Source organism: Austrofundulus limnaeus, unplaced genomic scaffold, assembly GCF_001266775.1.
Source record: "Austrofundulus limnaeus strain Quisiro unplaced genomic scaffold, Austrofundulus_limnaeus-1.0 Scaffold428, whole genome shotgun sequence".
Taxonomy (NCBI): domain Eukaryota; kingdom Metazoa; phylum Chordata; class Actinopteri; order Cyprinodontiformes; family Rivulidae; genus Austrofundulus; species Austrofundulus limnaeus.
Window position 1 is genome coordinate 447,535 of NW_013952830.1, and position 1,229 is coordinate 448,763.

The window sequence follows — 1,229 nt, forward strand, 5'->3', positions numbered from 1 at the left end:
TCTAAAGCAAAATGAGGTAAATTCTGTGTCAATTGCAGACATTCAGTTCACGTGAGCAGCTGTCAGCACCTGTCAACCTCCAGACGCATGACGGGGCATGTCTGAGCCGGCCAATCACTTTTGTCGACATTGATCAGCTGACTGATTTAAATACATCTTAACATTCATGAGGTACTTTGCACTGACTGTTTATGGTTGAATGTGGGCGTGTAGAGGGTAGAACCTGAGGTGAGACCTCGTGCGCAAACTCTGATGTGCGGCTGTGATTTATAAATGAAAGGTACGCAGAAACGTGCATATGCACGGTTTCATAAATCAGAAAATTTTTTTGGCGTACGCCATTTCCACCTTTTGGTGGTACGTTCACTTTTATCATCATTATCATCATCATAGTTTATTTATAAAGCACAATAAAAACCAAAGTGCTGTACAGGCACATAAAATAAAACAATGAACAAAGTACAGTAATAAAAATGAACAATAAAATAAAACAAAACAGCAAAGGCTGACCTAATGATCCTGCTCTTCAGACTTAAATGCCTGTTTAAACTGATGAGTGTTTAACAGAGACTTAAATTCATTTAGAGACCCAGCAGACCTCACAGACAGCAGGAGATTGTTCCAGAGCCGAGGTCCTGCAACTGAAAAGGCTCTGTCTCCCCTGGTCACAAGCCGAGACCTGGGAACAACTAAAAGCTTTTGATTTACAGATCTCAGGGATCTATATGGAATRTGAGGCTGTAAAAGCTCAGTGAGATAATGAGGTGCCAAACCATTTAGACATCTTAAAACTAAAAACAAAATCTTAAAAACAATTCTAAAAGAAACAGGCAACCAGTGAAGAGAATACAAAATCGGAGTGATGTGTTCGCGACGTCTTGTCCCTGTTAATAAATGGGCAGCTGAATTCTGAACCAGCTGTAGATGATGAACCAAAGACCCTTCCATCCCACAATAAAGAGAGTTGCAGTAGTCCAGTCTAGAAGTGATGGAAGCATGAATAACCCTCTCAAGTGCATTATGACTTTACTTATAAGTCTCAAATGATAAAAGCTAGACTGGACTACTGCACTGACCTGTTCTTTAAATTTAAAATCAGAATCCAAAATCACCCCAAGATTTCTAACAGACACACGGCCAGACAARGGGTCCTTTTAGTATGGTTTCCACGCAATCCTTTATAAATCTTGTAGGGATGAGTTATTTATGCAAATAACTTACCTTACATC